This window comes from Hypanus sabinus, chromosome 20, assembly GCF_030144855.1.
Source record: "Hypanus sabinus isolate sHypSab1 chromosome 20, sHypSab1.hap1, whole genome shotgun sequence".
In the NCBI taxonomy this organism is placed as follows: Eukaryota; Metazoa; Chordata; class Chondrichthyes; order Myliobatiformes; family Dasyatidae; genus Hypanus; species Hypanus sabinus.
Window position 1 is genome coordinate 56,025,548 of NC_082725.1, and position 22,030 is coordinate 56,047,577.

Here is a 22,030-nt window from a genome sequence, read left to right on the forward strand (position 1 = left end):
TGGTGGATACAGCACACTGATGAATGGGGGGATACATCACACTGATGAATGGTGGGATACAACACGCTGATGAATTGGCGGATACAGCACACTGATGAATGGGGGATACAACACACTGATGAATGGGGGATACAGCACACTGAAGAATGGGGTGACAGCACGCTGATGAATGGAGTAACACAGCAAACTGATGAATGGGGGATACAACACAGTGATGAATGGGGTGACACAGCACACTGATGAAAGGGGCTATGCAGCACAGTGAAGAATGGGGGGATACAACACACTGATGAATGGGGGGACACAGCATCCTGATGAATGGAGGAATACGGCACACTGATGAATTGGGCGACAAAGCACACTGATGAATGGGGGGATAGAGAATGCTGATGAATTGGGGGATACAGCACACTGATGAATGGAGGATAAAATACACTGATGAATGGGTGGATACACCAGATTGATGAATTTGGGGATACAGCATGCCTGATGAATGGGGGATACAACACACTGATGAATGGGGGGATACAACACACTGATGAATGGGGGATAAAATACACTGATGAATGGGTGGATACACCAGATTGATGAATGGTGGATACAGCACACTGATGAATGGGGGGATACATCACACTGATGAATGGTGGGATACAACACGCTGATGAATTGGCGGATACAGCACACTGATGAATGGGGGATACAACACACTGATGAATGGGGGATACAGCACACTGAAGAATGGGGTGACAGCACGCTGATGAATGGAGTAACACAGCAAACTGATGAATGGGGGATACAACACAGTGATGAATGGGGTGACACAGCACACTGATGAAAGGGGCTATGCAGCACAGTGAAGAATGGGGGGATACAACACACTGATGAATGGGGGATACAACACAGTGATGAATGGGGCGACACAGCACACTGATGAAAGGGGCTATGCAGCACAGTGAAGAATGGGGGGATACAGCACAGTGATGAATGGGGGGACACCTCACACTGTTCATTGGGGGATACTGCACACTGATGAATGGGGGGACTAGACACACTAATGAAAGGGGCTGGTGGTGGGATACATCACACTGATGAATGGGGGATAAAATACACTGATGAATGGGTGGATACACCAGATTGATGAATGTGGGGATACAGCATGCCTGATGAATGGGGGATAAAATACACTGATGAATGGGTGGATACACCAGATTGATGAATGTGGGGATACAGCATGCCTGATGAATGGGGGATAAAATACACTGATGAATGGGTGGATACACCAGATTGATGAATGTGGGGATACAGCATGCCTGATGAATGGGGGATACAACACACTGATGAATGGGGGATAAAATACACTGATGAATGGGTGGATACAGCAGATTGATGAATGGGGGATACAGCACGCTGATGAATGGGGGGATACAGCACACTGATGAATGGAGGGATACAACACACTGATGAATGGGGGGATACAACACACTGATGAATCGGGGGAATACAACGCACTGATAAATGGTGGGATACAGCACACTGATGAATGGGGGGATACAGCGCGCTGATGAATGGTTGGATACAGCACACTGATGAATGGAGGGATACAACACACTGATGATTGGGGGATACATCACACTGATGAATACGGGGATACAGCACACTGATGAATGGGGGATACAACACACTGATGAATGGGGGGATACACCAGATTGATGAATGGGGGATAAAATACACTGATGAATGGGTGGATACACCAGATTGATGAATGGTGGATACAGCACACTGATGAATGGGGGGATACATCACACTGATGAATGGTGGGATACAACACACTGATGAATTGGCGGATACAGCACACTGATGAATGGGGGATACAACACACTGATGAATGGGGGATACAGCACACTGAAGAATGGGGTGACAGCACGCTGATGAATGGAGTAACACAGCAAACTGATGAATGGGGGATACAACACAGTGATGAATGGGGTGACACAGCACACTGATGAAAGGGGCTATGCAGCACAGTGAAGAATGGGGGGATACAACACACTGATGAATGGGGGATACAACACAGTGATGAATGGGGCGACACAGCACACTGATGAAAGGGGCTATGCAGCACAGTGAAGAATGGGGGGATACAGCACAGTGATGAATGGGGGGACACCTCACACTGTTCATTGGGGGATACTGCACACTGATGAATGGGGGGACTAGACACACTAATGAAAGGGGCTGGTGGTGGGATACATCACACTGATGAATGGGGGATAAAATACACTGATGAATGGGTGGATACACCAGATTGATGAATGTGGGGATACAGCATGCCTGATGAATGGGGGATAAAATACACTGATGAATGGGTGGATACACCAGATTGATGAATGTGGGGATACAGCATGCCTGATGAATGGGGGATAAAATACACTGATGAATGGGTGGATACACCAGATTGATGAATGTGGGGATACAGCATGCCTGATGAATGGGGGATACAACACACTGATGAATGGGGGATAAAATACACTGATGAATGGGTGGATACAGCAGATTGATGAATGGGGGATACAGCACGCTGATGAATGGGGGGATACGGCACACTGATGAATGGAGGGATACAACACACTGATGAATGGGGGGATACAACACACTGATGAATCGGGGGAATACAACGCACTGATAAATGGTGGGATACAGCACACTGATGAATGGGGGGATACAGCGCGCTGATGAATGGTTGGATACAGCACACTGATGAATGGAGGGATACAACACACTGATGATTGGGGGATACATCACACTGATGAATACGGGGATACAGCACACTGATGAATGGGGGGACACAGCATCCTGATGAAGGGAGGAATACAGCACACTGATGAATTGGGCGACATAGCACACTGATGAATGGGGGGATAGAGCATGCTGATGAATTGGGGGATACAGCACACTGATGAATGGAGGATAAAATACACTGATGAATGGGTGGATACACCAGATTGATGAATGTGGGGATACAGCATGCCTGATGAATGGCGGATACAACACACTGATGAATGGGGGGATACAACACACTGATGAATGGGGGATAAAATACACTGATGAATGGGTGGATACACCAGATTGATGAATGGTGGATACAGCACACTGATGAATGGGGGGATACAGCAAACTGCTGAATGGGGCTGATGGTGGGATACATCACACTGAAGAATTGGGGATAAAATACACTGATGAATGGGTGGATACACCAGATTGATGAATGTGGGCATACAGCATGCCTGATGAATGGGGGATACAACACACTGATGAAAGGGGGGATACAACACACTGATGATTGGGGGATACATCACACTGATGAATACGGGGATACAGCACACTGATGAATGGGGGGACACAGCATCCTGATGAATGGAGGAATACAGCACACTGATGAATTGGGGGATACAGCATGCTGATGAATTGGGGGATACAGCACACTGATGAATGGAGTGATACAGCAAACTGATGAATGGGGCTGGGGGTGGGATACATCACACTGATGAATTGGGGATAAAATACACTGATGAATGGGTGGATAGACCAGATTGATGAATGTGTGGATATAGCATGCCTGATGAATGGGGGATACAACACACTGATGAATGGGGGGCATACAACACACTGATGAATGGGGGATACAGCACACTGATGAATGGGGGGATACAACACACTGATGAATGGTGGGATACAACACACTGATGAATGGGGGATACAACACACTGATGAATGCGGGGATACAACACACTGATGAATGGTGGGATACAACACACTGAAGAATGGGGGGATACAACACCCTGATGAATTGGGGGATACAACGCATTGATGAATGGAGGGATGCAGAACACTGATGAATGGGGGGATACAGCAAGCTGATGAATGGGGGATAAAACTCACTGATGAATGGCGGGATACAGCACACTGATGAATGGGGGTACATCACAATGATGAATGCAGGGTTACAGCACACTGATGAATGGGGGGAGCACAGCAACCTGATGAATGGAGGAATACAGCACACTGAAGAATGGGGTGACAGCACACTGATGAATGGGGTAATACAGCATACTGATGAATGGGGGATACAACACAGTGATGAATGGGGCAACACAGCACACTGATGAAAGGGGCTATGCAGCACAGTGAAGAATGGGGGGATACAACACACTGATGAATGGGAGGATAGACTGACGAATGTCGGGACAGCACACAGATGAATGGGGGGACACCTCACACTGTTGATTGGGGGATACAGCACACTGATGAATGGGGGGACTAGACACACTAATGAATGGGGCTGGTGGTGGGATAGATCACACTGATGAATGGGGGATAAAATACACTGATGAATGGGTGGATACACCAGATTGATTAATAGGGGATAAAGCACACTGATGAATGGGGGGATACAACACACTGATGAATGGTGGGATAAAACACACTGAAGAAAGGGGGGATACAGCACACTGATGAATGGAGGGTTACAACCCACTGATGAATGGGGGGATAGAACACACTGATGAATTGGGGATACAGCACACTGATGAATTGGGGATACAGCACGCTGATGAATGGGGGGATACAACACACTGATGAATGGAGGGATACAACACACTGATGAATTGGGGATACAGCACACTGATGAATGGGGGGATACAACACACTGATGAATGGAGGGATACAACACACTGATGAATGGGGGGATACAACACACTGATGAATTGGGGGATACAACGCATTGATGAATGGAGGGATACAGAACACTGGTGAATGGGGGATACAGCAAGCTGATGAATGGGGGATAAAACTCACTGAGGAATGGCGGGATACAGCACACTGATGAATGCGGGATACATCACACTGATGAATACGGGGATATAGCACACTGATGAATGGGGGGAACACAGCATCCTGATGAATGGAGGAATACAGCACACTGATGAATGGGGCGATACAGCTCAGTGATGAATGGGGGATACAGCACGCTGATGAATGGGGGGATAAAGCACACTGATGAATGGAGGGATACAACACACTGATGAATCGGGGGATACAACACACTGATGAATGTGGGGGATACAACGCACAGATGAATGGTGGGATACAGCACACTGATGAATGGGGGGATACAGCACGCTGATGAATGGTTGGATACAGCACACTGATGAATGGAGGGATACAACACATGGTTGGGGGATACATCACACAGATGAATACAGGTATACAGCACACTGATGAATGAGGGGATACAGCAGGCCTGATGAATGCGGGATACAACACACTGAGAAATGGGGGGATACAACACACTGATGAATGGGGGATAAAATACACGGATGAATGGGTGGATACACTAGATTGATGAATGGGGGATACAGCACACTGATGAATGGGGGGATACAACACACTGATGAATCGTGGGATACAACACACTGATGAATGGGGGATACAACACACTGATGATTGGCGGATACATCACAGTGATGAATACGGGGATACAGCACACTGATGAATGGGGGGACACAGCATCCTGATGAATGGAGGAATACAGCACACTGATGAATGGGACGATATAGCGCACTGATGAATGGGGGGATAGAGCACGCTGTTGAATTGGGGGATACAGCACACTGATGAATGGAGGGATACAGCAAACTGATGAATGGGGCTGGTGGTGGGATACATCACACTGATAAATGGGGGATACAGCACGCTGATGAATGGGGGGATGAAGCACACTGATGAATGGAGGGATACAGCACACATAAGAAAGTGGGGATACATCACACTGATGAATGGGGGATAAAATACACTGATGAATGGGGGGATACAACACACTGATGAATGGTGGAATAAAACACACTGATGAATGGGGGATTCAACACACTGATGAATTGGGGGATACAACACACTGATGAATTGGGGATACAGCACACTGATGAATGGGGGGATACAACACACTGATGAATGGAGGGATACAACACACTGATGAATGCGGGGATACAAAACACTGATGAATTGGGGTATACAACGCATTGATGAATGGAGGGATACAGAACACAGATGAATGGGGGGATACAGCACGCTGATGAATGGGGGATAAAACTCACTGATGAATGGCGGGATACAGCACACTGATGAATGGGGGATACATCACACTGATGAATACGGGGATATAGCACACTGATGAATGGGGGGAACACAGCATCCTGATGAATGGAGGAATACAGCACACTGATGAATGGGGCGATACAGCTCAGTGATGAATGGGGGATACAGCACGCTGATGAATGGGGGGATAAAGCACACTGATGAATGGAGGGATACAGCACACAGATGAATGGGGAAATACAGCACACTGATGAATGGAGGGATACAACACACTGATGAATGGGGGGATACAACACACTGATGAATGTGGGGGATACAACGCACAGATGAATGGTGGGATACAGCACACTGATGAATGGGGTGATACAGCACGCTGATGAATGGTTGGATACAGCACACTGATGAATGGAGGGATACAACACATGGTTGGGGGATACATCACACAGATGAATACAGGTATACAGCACACTGATGAATGAGGGGATACAGCAGGCCTGATGAATGCGGGATACAACACACTGAGAAATGGGGGGATACAACACACTGATGAATGGGGGATAAAATACACGGATGAATGGGTGGATACACTAGATTGATGAATGGGCGATACAGCACACTGATGAATGGGGGGATACAACACACTGATGAATCGTGGGATACAACACACTGATGAATGGGGGATACAACACACTGATGATTGGCGGATACATCACAGTGATGAATACGGGGATACAGCACACTGATGAATGGGGGGACACAGCATCCTGATGAATGGAGGAAAACAGCACACTGATGAATGGGACGATATAGCGCACTGATGAATGGGGGGATAGAGCACGCTGTTGAATTGGGGGATACAGCACACTGATGAATGGAGGGATACAGCAAACTGATGAATGGGGCTGGTGGTGGGATACATCACACTGATAAATGGGGGATACAGCACGCTGATGAATGGGGGGATGAAGCACACTGATGAATGGAGGGATACAGCACACAGAAGAAAGTGGGGATACAGCACACTGATGAATGGTTGGATACAGCACACTGATGAATGGAGGGATACAACACACTGATGAATGGGGGATACAACACACTGATGAATGGGGCGATACAGCTCACTGATGAATGGGTGATACAGCACGCTGATGAATGGGGCGATAAAGCACACTGATGAATGGAGGGATACAGCACACTGAAGAAAGGGGGGATACAGCACACTGATGAATGGAGGGTTACAACCCACTGATGAATGGGGGGATAGAACACACTGATGAATTGGGGATACAGCACACTGATGAATTGGGGATACAGCACACTGATGAATGGGGGGATACAACACACTGATGAATGGAGGGATACAACACACTGATGAATGGGGGGATACAACACACTGATGAATTGGGGGATACAACGCATTGATGAATGGAGGGATACAGAACACTGGTGAATGGGGGATACAGCAAGCTGATGAATGGGGGATAAAACTCACTGATGAATGGCGGGATACAGCACACTGATGAATGGGGGATACAACACACTGATGAATGGGGGATACAGCACACTGATGAATGGGGGGAGCACAGCATCCTGATGAATGGAGGAATACAGCACACTGAAGAATGGGGTGACAGCACACTGATGAATGGAGTAACACAGCATACTGATGAATGGGGCGACACAGCACACTGATGAAAGGGGCTATGCAGCACCGTGAAGAATGGGGGTATACAGCAGACTGATGAATGTGGGGACAGCGCACTGATGAATGGGGAGACACCTCACACTGTTCATTGGGGGAAACAGCACACTGATGAATGGGGGGACTAGACACACTAATGAATGGGGCTGGTGGTGGGATACATCACACTGATGAATGGGTGGATACACCAGATTGATGAATGTGGGGATACAGCATGCCTGATGAATGGGGGATAAAATACACTGATGAATGGGTGGATACACCAGATTGAGGAATGTGGGGATACAGCATGCCTGATGAATGGGGGATAAAATACACTGATAAATGGGTGGATACACCAGATTGATGAATGTGGGGATACAGCACGCTGATGAATGGGGGGATACAGCACACTGATGAATGGGGGATAAAATACACTGATGAATGGGTGGATACACCAGATTGATGAATGGGGGATACAGCACGCTGATGAATGGGGATATACAGCACACTGATGAATGGAGGGATACAACACACTGATGAATGGGGGGATACAACACACTGATGAATCGGGGGAATACAACGCACTGATAAATGGTGGGATACAGCACACTGATGAATGGGGGGATACAGCGCGCTGATGAATGGTTGGATACAGCACACTGATGAATGGAGGGATACAACACACTGATGATTGGGGGATACATCACACTGATGAATACGGGGATACAGCACACTGATGAATGGGGGGACACAGCATCCTGATGAATGGAGGAATACAGCACACTGATGAATGGGGGGATACAGCATGCTGATGAATTGGGGGATACAGCACACTGAGGAATGGAGGGATACAGCAAACTGATGAATGGGGCTGGGGGTGGGATACATCACACTGATGAATGGGGGATAAAATACACTGATGAATGGGTGGATAGACCAGATTGTTGAATGTGTGGATATAGCATGCCTGATGAATGGGGGACACAACACACTGATGAATATGGGGATACAGCACACTGATGAATGGGGGGACACAGCATCCTGATGAATGGAGGAATACAGCACACTGATGAATGGGGGGATACAGCATGCTGATGAATTGCGGGATACAGCACACTGATGAATGGAGGGATACAGCAAACTGATGAATGGGGCTGGGGGTGGGATACATCACACTGATGAATGGGGGATAAAATACACTGATGAATGGGTGGATAGACCAGATTGTTGAATGTGTGGATATAGCATGCCTGATGAATGGGGGATACAACACACTGATGAATGGGGGGCATACAACACACTGATGAAAGGGGGATACAGCCCACTGATGAATGGGGGGATACAACACACTGATGAATGGGGTGACAGCACACTGATGAATGGAGTAACACAGCATACTGATGAATGGGGGATACAACACAGTGATGAATGGGGCGACACAGCATACTGATGAAAGGGGCTATGCAGCACAGTGAAGAATGGGGGTTACAACACACTGATGAATGGGAGGATAGAACACACTGATGAATGGGGATACAACACAGTGATGAATGGGGCGACACAGCACACTGATGAAAGGGGCTATGCAGCACAGTGAAGAATGGGCGTATACAGCAGACTGATGAATGTGGGGACAGCGCATTTATGAATGGGGGGACACCTCACACTGTTCATTGGGGGATACAGCACACTGATGAATGGGGGGACTAGACACACTAATGAATGGGGCTGGTGGTGGGATACATCACACTGATGAATGGGTGGATACACCAGATTGATGAATGTGGGGATACAGCATGCCTGATGAATGGGGGATAAAATACACTGATGAATGGGTGGATACACCAGATTGATGAATGTGGGGATACAGCATGCCTGATGAATGGGGGATAAAATACACTGATGAATGGGTGGATACACCAGATTGATGAATGTGGGGATACAGCATGCCTGATGAATGGGGGATACAACACACTGATGAATGGGGGATAAAATACACTGATGAATGGGTGGATACACCAGATTGATGAATGGGGGATACAGCACGCTGATGAATGGGGGGATACAGCACACTGATGAATGGAGGGAAACAACACACTGATGAATGGGGGGATACAACACACTGATGAATCGGGGGAATCCAACGCACTGATAAATGATGGGATACAGCACACTGATGAATGGGGGGATACAGCGCGCTGATGAATGGTTGGATACAGCACACTGATGAATGGAGGGATACAACACACTGATGATTGGGGGATACATCACACTGATGAATACGGGGATACAGCACACTGATGAATGGGGGGACACAGCATCCTGATGAATGGAGGAATACAGCACACTGATGAATTGGGCGACATAGCACACTGATGAATGGGGGGATAGAGCATGCTGATGAATTGGGGGATACAGCACACTGATGAATCGGGGGAATACAACGCACTGATAAATGGTGGGATACAGCACACTGATGAATGGGGGGATACAGCGCGCTGATGAATGGTTGGATACAGCACACTGATGAATGGAGGGATACAACACACTGATGATTGGGGGATACATCACACTGATGAATACGGGGATACAGCACACTGATGAATGGGGGGACACAGCATCCTGATGAATGGAGGAATACAGCACACTGATGAATGGGGGGATACAGCATGCTGATGAATTGGGGGATACAGCACACTGAGGAATGGAGGGATACAGCAAACTGATGAATGGGGCTGGGGTTGGGATACATCACACTGATGAATGGGGGATAAAATACACTGATGAATGGGTGGATAGACCAGATTGTTGAATGTGTGGATATAGCATGCCTGATGAATGGGGGATACAACACACTGATGAATATGGGGATACAGCACACTGATGAATGGGGGGACACAGCATCCTGATGAATGGAGGAATACAGCACACTGATGAATGGGGGGATACAGCATGCTGATGAATTGGGGGATACAGCACACTGATGAATGGAGGGATACAGCAAACTGATGAATGGGGCTGGGGGTGGGATACATCACACTGATGAATGGGGGATAAAATACACTGATGAATGGGTGGATAGACCAGATTGTTGAATGTGTGGATATAGCATGCCTGATGAATGGGGGATACAACACACTGATGAATGGGGGGCATACAACACACTGATGAATGGGGGATACAGCCCACTGATGAATGGGGGGATACAACACACTGATGAATGGGGTGACAGCACACTGATGAATGGAGTAACACAGCATACTGATGAATGGGGGATACAACACAGTGATGAATGGGGCGACACAGCATACTGATGAAAGGGGCTATGCAGCACAGTGAAGAATGGGGGTTACAACACACTGATGAATGGGAGGATAGAACACACTGATGAATGGGGATACAACACAGTGATGAATGGGGCGACACAGCACACTGATGAAAGGGGCTATGCAGCACAGTGAAGAATGGGCGTATACAGCAGACTGATGAATGTGGGGACAGCGCATTGATGAATGGGGGGACACCTCACACTGTTCATTGGGGGATACAGCACACTGATGAATGGGGGGACTAGACACACTAATGAATGGGGCTGGTGGTGGGATACATCACACTGATGAATGGGTGGATACACCAGATTGATGAATGTGGGGATACAGCATGCCTGATGAATGGGGGATAAAATACACTGATGAATGGGTGGATACACCAGATTGATGAATGTGGGGATACAGCATGCCTGATGAATGGGGGATAAAATACACTGATGAATGGGTGGATACACCAGATTGATGAATGTGGGGATACAGCATGCCTGATGAATGGGGGATACAACACACTGATGAATGGGGGATAAAATACACTGATGAATGGGTGGATACACCAGATTGATGAATGGGGGATACAGCACGCTGATGAATGGGGGGATACAGCACACTGATGAATGGAGGGATACAACACACTGATGAATGGGGGGATACAACACACTGATGAATCGGGGGAATCCAACGCACTGATAAATGATGGGATACAGCACACTGATGAATGGGGGGATACAGCGCGCTGATGAATGGTTGGATACAGCACACTGATGAATGGAGGGATACAACACACTGATGATTGGGGGATACATCACACTGATGAATACGGGGATACAGCACACTGATGAATGGGGGGACACAGCATCCTGATGAATGGAGGAATACAGCACACTGATGAATTGGGCGACATAGCACACTGATGAATGGGGGGATAGAGCATGCTGATGAATTGGGGGATACAGCACACTGATGAATGGAGGGATACAGCAAACTGCTGAATGGGGCTGATGGTGGGATACATCACACTGATGAATGGGGGATAAAATACACTGATGAATGGGTGGATACACCAGATTGATGAATGTGGGCATATAGCATGCCTGATGAATGGGGGATACAACACACTGATGAAAGGGGGGATACAACACACTGATGATTGGGGGATACATCACACTGATGAATACGGGGATACAGCACTCTGATGAATGGGGGGACACAGCATCCTGATGAATGGAGGAATACAGCACACTGATGAATGGAGGGATACAGCAAACTGATGAATGGGGCTGGGGGTGGGATACATCACACTGATGAATGGGGGATAAAATACACTGATGAATGGGTGGATAGACCAGATTGATGAATGTGTGGATATAGCATGCCTGATGAATGGGGGATACAACACACTGATGAATGGGGGGCATACAACACACTGATGAATGGGGGATACAGCACACTGATGAATGGGGGGATACAACACACTGATGAATGGTGGGATACAACACACTGATGAATGGGGGATACAACACACTGATGAATGCGGGGATACAACACACTGATGAATTGGGTATACAGCACACTGATGAATGGGGGGATACAACACACTGATGAATGGTGGGATACAACACACTGATGAATGGGGGGATACAACACCCTGATGAATTGGGGTATACAACGCATTGATGAATGGAGGGATGCAGAACACTGATGAATGGGGGGATACAGCAAGCTGATGAATGGGGGATAAAACTCACTGATGAATGGCGGGATACAGCACACTGATGAATGGGGGTACATCACAATGATGAATACGGGGATACAGCACACTGATGAATGGGGGGAGCACAGCAAACTGATGAATGGAGGAATACAGCACACTGAAGAATGGGGTGACAGCACACTGATGAATGGGGTAATACAGCATACTGATGAATGGGGGATACAACACAGTGATGAATGGGGCAACACAGCACACAGATGAAAGGGGCTATGCAGCACAGTGAAGAATGGGGGGATACAACACACTGATGAATGGGAGGATAGACTGACGAATGTCGGGACAGCACACAGATGAATGGGGGGACACCTCACACTGTTGATTGGGGGATACAGCACACTGATGAATGGGGGGACTAGACACACTAATGAATGGGGCTGGTGGTGGGATAGATCACACTGATGAATGGGGGATAAAATACACTGATGAATGGGTGGATACACCAGATTGATGAATGGGGGATAAAGCACACTGATGAATGGGGGGTTACAACACACTGATGAATGGTGGGATAAAACACACTGATGAATGGGGGATTCAACACACTGATGAATTGGGGGATACAACACACTGATGAATTGGGGATACAGCACACTGATGAATGGGTGGATACAACACACTGATGAATGGAGGGATACAACACACTGATGAATGGGGGATACATCACACTGATGAATACGGGGATACAGCACACTGATGAATGGGGGACACAGCATCCTGATGAATGGAGGAATACAGCACACTGATGAATTGGGCGACATAGCACACTGATGAATGGGGGGATAGAGCATGCTGATGAATTGGGGGATACAGCACACTGATGAATGGAGGGATACAGCAAACTGCTGAATGGGGCTGATGGTGGGATACAGCACACTGATGAATGGGGGGATACAGCGCGCTGATGAATGGTTGGATACAGCACACTGATGAATGGAGGGATACAACACACTGATGATTGGGGGATACATCACACTGATGAATACGGGGATACAGCACACTGATGAATGGGGGGACACAGCATCCTGATGAATGGAGGAATACAGCACACTGATGAATGGGGGGATACAGCATGCTGATGAATTGGGGGATACAGCACACTGAGGAATGGAGGGATACAGCAAACTGATGAATGGGGCTGGGGGTGGGATACATCACACTGATGAATGGGGGATAAAATACACTGATGAATGGGTGGATAGACCAGATTGTTGAATGTGTGGATATAGCATGCCTGATGAATGGGGGATACAACACACTGATGAATATGGGGATACAGCACACTGATGAATGGGGGGACACAGCATCCTGATGAATGGAGGAATACAGCACACTGATGAATGGGGGGATACAGCATGCTGATGAATTGGGGGATACAGCACACTGATGAATGGAGGGATACAGCAAACTGATGAATGGGGCTGGGGGTGGGATACATCACACTGATGAATGGGGGATAAAATACACTGATGAATGGGTGGATAGACCAGATTGTTGAATGTGTGGATATAGCATGCCTGATGAATGGGGGATACAACACACTGATGAATGGGGGGCATACAGCACACTGATGAATGGGGGATACAGCCCACTGATGAATGGGGGGATACAACACACTGATGAATGGGGTGACAGCACACTGATGAATGGAGTAACACAGCATACTGATGAATGGGGGATACAACACAGTGATGAATGGGGCGACACAGCATACTGATGAAAGGGGCTATGCAGCACAGTGAAGAATGGGGGTTGCAACACACTGATGAATGGGAGGCTAGAACACACTGATGAATGGGGATACAACACAGTGATGAATGGGGCGACACAGCACACTGATGAAAGGGGCTATGCAGCACAGTGAAGAATGGGCGTATACAGCAGACTGATGAATGTGGGGACAGCGCATTGATGAATGGGGGGACACCTCACACTGTTCATTGGGGGATACAGCACACTGATGAATGGGGGGACTAGACACACTAATGAATGGGGCTGGTGGTGGGATACATCACACTGATGAATGGGTGGATACACCAGATTGATGAATGTGGGGATACAGCATGCCTGATGAATGGGGGATAAAATACACTGATGAATGGGTGGATACACCAGATTGATGAATGTGGGGATACAGCATGCCTGATGAATGGGGGATACAACACACTGATGAATGGGGGATAAAATACACTGATGAATGGGTGGATACACCAGATTGATGAATGGGGGATACAGCACGCTGATGAATGGGGGGATACAGCACACTGATGAATGGAGGGATACAACACACTGATGAATGGGGGGATACAACACACTGATGAATCGGGGGAATCCAACGCACTGATAAATGATGGGATACAGCACACTGATGAATGGGGGGATACAGCGCGCTGATGAATGGTTGGATACAGCACACTGATGAATGGAGGGATACAACACACTGATGATTGGGGGATACATCACACTGATGAATACGGGGATACAGCACACTGATGAATGGGGGGACACAGCATCCTGATGAATGGAGGAATACAGCACACTGATGAATTGGGCGACATAGCACACTGATGAATGGGGGGATAGAGCATGCTGATGAATTGGGGGATACAGCACACTGATGAATGGAGGGATACAGCAAACTGCTGAATGGGGCTGATGGTGGGATACATCACACTGATGAATGGGGGATAAAATACACTGATGAATGGGTGGATACACCAGATTGATGAATGTGGGCATATAGCATGCCTGATGAATGGGGGATACAACACACTGATGAAAGGGGGGATACAACACACTGATGATTGGGGGATACATCACACTGATGAATACGGGGATTCAGCACTCTGATGAATGGGGGGACACAGCATCCTGATGAATGGAGGAATACAGCACACTGATGAATGGAGGGATACAGCAAACTGATGAATGGGGCTGGGGGTGGGATACATCACACTGATGAATGGGGGATAAAATACACTGATGAATGGGTGGATAGACCAGATTGATGAATGTGTGGATATAGCATGCCTGATGAATGGGGGATACAACACACTGATGAATGAGGGGCATACAACACACTGATGAATGGGGGATACAGCACACTGATGAATGGGGGGATACAACACACTGATGAATGGTGGGATACAACACACTGATGAATGGGGGATACAACACACTGATGAATGCGGGGATACAACACACTGATGAATTGGGTATACAGCACACTGATGAATGGGGGGATACAACACACTGATGAATGGTGGGATACAACACACTGATGAATGGGGGGATACAACACCCTGATGAATTGGGGGATACAACGCATTGATGAATGGAGGGATGCAGAACACTGATGAATGGGGGGATACAGCAAGCTGATGAATGGGGGATAAAACTCACTGATGAATGGCGGGATACAGCACACTGATGAATGGGGGTACATCACAATGATGAATACGGGGATACAGCACACTGATGAATGGGGGGAGCACAGCAAACTGATGAATGGAGGAATACAGCACACTGAAGAATGGGGTGACAGCACACTGATGAATGGGGTAATACAGCATACTGATGAATGGGGGATACAACACAGTGATGAATGGGGCAACACAGCACACAGATGAAAGGGGCTATGCAGCACAGTGAAGAATGGGGGGATACAACACACTGATGAATGGGAGGATAGACTGACGAATGTCGGGACAGCACACAGATGAATGGGGGGACACCTCACACTGTTGATTGGGGGATACAGCACACTGATGAATGGGGGATAAAATACACTGATGAATGGGTGGATACACCAGATTGATGAATGGGGGATAAAGCACACTGATGAATGGGGGGTTACAACACACTGATGAATGGTGGGATAAAACACACCGATGAATGGGGGATTCAACACACTGATGAATTGCGGGATACAACACACTGATGAATTGGGGATACAGCACACTGATGAATGGGTGGATACAACACACTGATGAATGGAGGGATACAACACACTGATGAATGGGGGATACATCACACTGATGAATACGGGGATACAGCACACTGATGAATGGGGGACACAGCATCCTGATGAATGGAGGAATACAGCACACTGATGAATTGGGCGACATAGCACACTGATGAATGGGGGGATAGAGCATGCTGATGAATTGGGGGATACAGCACACTGATGAATGGAGGGATACAGCAAACTGCTGAATGGGGCTGATGGTGGGATACATCACACTGATGAATGGGGGATAAAATACACTGATGAATGGGTGGATACACCAGATTGATGAATGTGGGCATACAGCATGCCTGATGAATGGGGGATACAACACACTGATGAAAGGGGGGATACAACACACTGATGATTGGGGGATACATCACACTGATGAATACGGGGATACAGCACACTGATGAATGGGGGGACACAGCATCCTGATGAATGGAGGAATACAGCACACTGATGAATGGGGGGATACAGCATGCTGATGAATTGGGGGATACAGCACACTGATGAATGGAGGGATACAGCAATCTGATGAATGGGGCTGGGGGTGGGATACATCACACTGATGAATGGGGCATAAAATACACTGATGAATGGGTGGATAGACCAGATTGTTGAATGTGTGGATATAGCATGCCTGATGAATGGGGGATACAACACACTGATGAATACGGGGATACAGCACACTGATGAATGGGGGGACACAGCATCCTGATGAATGGAGGAATACAGCACACTGATGAATGGGGGGATACAACACACTGATGAATGGTGGGATACAACACACTGATGAATGGGGGATACAACACACTGATGAATGCGGGGATACAACACACTGATGAATTGGGTATACAGCACACTGATGAATGGGGGGATACAACACACTGATGAATGGTGGGATACAACACACTGATGAATGGGGGGATACAACACCCTGATGAATTGGGGGATACAACGCATTGATGAATGGAGGGATGCAGAACACTGATGAATGGGGGGATACAGCACACTGATGAATTGGGCGACATAGCACACTGATGAATGGGGGGATAGAGCATGCTGATGAATTGGGGGATACAGCACACTGATGAATGGAGGGATACAGCAAACTGCTGAATGGGGCTGATGGTGGGATACATCACACTGATGAATGGGGGATAAAATACACTGATGAATGGGTGGATACACCAGATTGATGAATGTGGGCATACAGCATGCCTGATGAATGGGGGATACAACACACTGATGAAAGGGGGGATACAACACACTGATGATTGGGGGATACATCACACTGATGAATACGGGGATACAGCACACTGATGAATGGGGGGACACAGCATCCTGATGAATGGAGGAATACAGCACACTGATGAATGGGGGGATACAGCATGCTGATGAATTGGGGGATACAGCACACTGATGAATGGAGGGATACAGCAATCTGATGAATGGGGCTGGGGGTGGGATACATCACACTGATGAATGGGGCATAAAATACACTGATGAATGGGTGGATAGACCAGATTGTTGAATGTGTGGATATAGCATGCCTGATGAATGGGGGATACAACACACTGATGAATACGGGGATACAGCACACTGATGAATGGGGGGACACAGCATCCTGATGAATGGAGGAATACAGCACACTGATGAATGGGGGGATACAGCATGCTGATGAATTGGGGGATACAGCACACTGATGAATGGAGGGATACAGCAAACTGATGAATGGGGCTGGGGGTGGGATACATCACACTGATGAATGGGGGATAAAATACACTGATGAATGGGTGGATAGACCAGATTGTTGAATGTGTGGATATAGCATGCCTGATGAATGGGGGATACAACACACTGATGAATGGGGGGCATACAACACACTGATGAATGGGGGATACAGCCCACTGATGAATGGGGGGATACAACACACTGATGAATGGGGTGACAGCACACTGATGAATGGAGTAACACAGCATACTGATGAATGGGGGATACAACACAGTGATGAATGGGGCGACACAGCATACTGATGAAAGGGGCTATGCAGCACAGTGAAGAATGGGGGTTACAACACACTGATGAATGGGAGGATAGAACACACTGATGAATGGGGATACAACACAGTGATGAATGGGGCGACACAGCACACTGATGAAAGGGGCTATGCAGCACAGTGAAGAATGGGGGTATACAGCAGACTGATGAATGTGGGGACAGCGCATTGATGAATGGGGGGACACCTCACACTGTTCATTGGGGGATACAGCACACTGATGAATGGTGGGACTAGACACACTAATGAATGGGGCTGGTGGTGGGATACATCACACTGATGAATGGGTTGATACACCAGATTGATGAATGTGGGGATACAGCATGCCTGATGAATGGGGGATAAAATACACTGATGAATGGGTGGATACACCAGATTGATGAATGTGGGGATACAGCATGCCTGATGAATGGGGGATAAAATACACTGATGAATGGGTGGATACACCAGATTGATGAATGTGGGGATACAGCATGCCTGATGAATGGGGGATACAACACACTGATGAATGGGGGATAAAATACACTGATGAATGGGTGGATACACCAGATTGATGAATGGGGGATACAGCACGCTGATGAATGGGGGGATACAGCACACTGATGAATGGAGGGATACAACACACTGATGAATGGGGGGATACAACACACTGATGAATCGGGGGAATCCAACGCACTGATAAATGATGGGATACAGCACACTGATGAATGGGGGGATACAGCGCGCTGATGAATGGTTGGATACAGCACACTGATGAATGGAGGGATACAACACACTGATGATTGGGGGATACATCACACTGATGAATACGGGGATACAGCACACTGATGAATGGGGGGACACAGCATCCTGATGAATGGAGGAATACAGCACACTGATGAATTGGGCGACATAGCACACTGATGAATGGGGGGATAGAGCATGCTGATGAATTGGGGGATACAGCACACTGATGAATGGAGGGATACAGCAAACTGCTGAATGGGGCTGATGGTGGGATACATCACACTGATGAATGGGGGATAAAATACACTGATGAATGGGTGGATACACCAGATTGATGAATGTGGGCATACAGCATGCCTGATGAATGGGGGATACAACACACTGATGAAAGGGGGGATACAACACACTGATGATTGGGGGATACATCACACTGATGAATACGGGGATACAGCACTCTGATGAATGGGGGGACACAGCATCCTGATGAATGGAGGAATACAGCACACTGATGAATGGAGGGATACAGCAAACTGATGAATGGGGCTGGGGGTGGGATACATCACACTGATGAATGGGGGATAAAATACACTGATGAATGGGTGGATAGACCAGATTGATGAATGTGTGGATATAGCATGCCTGATGAATGGGGGGCATACAACACACTGATGAATGGGGGATACAGCACACTGATGAATGGGGGGATACAACACACTGATGAATGGTGGGATACAACACACTGATGAATGGGGGATACAACACACTGATGAATGCGGGGATACAACACACTGATGAATTGCGTATACAGCACACTGATGAATGGGGGGATACAACACACTGATGAATGGTGGGATACAACACACTGATGAATGGGGGGATACAACACCCTGATGAATTGGGGGATACAACGCATTGATGAATGGAGGGATGCAGAACATTGATGAATGGGGGGATACAGCAAGCTGATGAATGGGGGATAAAACTCACTGATGAATGGCGGGATACAGCACACTGATGAATGAGGGTACATCACAATGATGAATACGGGGATACAGCACACTGATGAATGGGGGGAGCACAGCAAACTGATGAATGGAGGAATACAGCACACTGAAGAATGGGGTGACAGCACACTGATGAATGGGGTAATACAGCATACTGATGAATGGGGGATACAACACAGTGATGAATGGGGCAACACAGCACACAGATGAAAGGGGCTATGCAGCACAGTGAAGAATGGGGGGGATACAACACACTGATGAATGGGAGGATAGACTGACGAATGTCGGGACAGCACACAGATGAAAGGGGGACACCTCACACTGTTGATTGGGGGATACAGCACACTGATGAATGGGGGGACTAGACACACTAATGAATGGGGCTGGTGGTGGGATAGATCACACTGATGAATGGGGGATAAAATACACTGATGAATGGGTGGATACACCAGATTGATGAATGGGGGATAAAGCACACTGATGAATGGGGGGTTACAACACACTGATGAATGGTGGGATAAAACACACTGATGAATGGGGGATTCAACACACTGATGAATTGGGGGATACAACACACTGATGAATTGGGGATACAGCACACTGATGAATGGGTGGATACAACACACTGATGAATGGAGGGATACAACACACTGATGAATGCGGGGATACAAAACACTGATGAATTGGGGTATACAACACATTGATGAATGGAGGGATACAGAACACAGATGAATGGGGGGATACAGCACGCTGATGAATGGGGGATAAAACTCACTGATGAATGGCGGGATACAGCACACTGATGAATGGGGGATACATCACACTGATGAATACGGGGATATAGCACACTGATGAATGGGGGGAACACAGCATCCTGATGAATGGAGGAATACAGCACACTGATGAATGGGGCGATACAGCTCAGTGATGAATGGGGGATACAGCACGCTGATGAATGGGGGGATAAAGCACACTGATGAATGGAGGGATACAGCACACAGATGAATGGGGAAATACAGCACACTGATGAATGGAGGGATACAACACACTGATGAATGGGGGGATACAACACACTGATGAATGTGGGGGATACAACGCACAGATGAATGGTGGGATACAGCACACTGATGAATGGGGGGATACAGCACGCTGATGACTGGTTGGATACAGCACACTGATGAATGGAGGGATACAACACATGGTTGGGGGATACATCACACAGATGAATACAGGTATACAGCACACTGATGAATGAGGGGATACAGCAGGCCTGATGAATGCGAGATACAACACACTGAGAA